A 593-nucleotide genomic window follows, 5' to 3' on the forward strand; every position below is an offset into this window, starting at 1 on the left:
TTACAATGGTGTGTTAGTTTCTGCTTTACAACAAAGTGAATCAGTTATACATATACATATGTTCCCATATCTCTTCCCTCTTGCGTCTCCCTCCCTCCCACCCTCCCTATCCCACCCCTCTAGGTGGTCACAAAGCACCCAGCTGATCTCCCTGTGCCATGCGGCTGCTTCCCACCAGCTATCCAGTTTACGTTTGGTAGTGTACATATGTCCATGCCACTCTCTTCATCCCAGCTTACCCTTCCCACTACCCGTGTCCTCAAGTCCATTCTCTACGTCTGAGTCCTTATTCCTGTCCTGCCCCTAGGTTCTTCAGAACCTTTTTTTTTTTTTAGATTCCATATATATGTGTTAGCATACAGTACTTGTTTTTCTGTTTCTGACTTACTTCACTCTGTACGACAGACTCTAGGTCCATCCACCTCACTACAAATATCTCAATTTCGTTTCTTTTTACGGCTGAGTAATATTCTACTGTATATATGTGCCACACGTTCTTCATCCATTCATATGTCAATGGACACTTAGGTTGCTTCCATGTCCTGGCTATTGTAAATAGAGCTGCAATGAACATTGTGGTACATGACTCTTTT

This window comes from Physeter macrocephalus, chromosome 2, assembly GCF_002837175.3.
Source record: "Physeter macrocephalus isolate SW-GA chromosome 2, ASM283717v5, whole genome shotgun sequence".
In the NCBI taxonomy this organism is placed as follows: Eukaryota; Metazoa; Chordata; class Mammalia; order Artiodactyla; family Physeteridae; genus Physeter; species Physeter macrocephalus.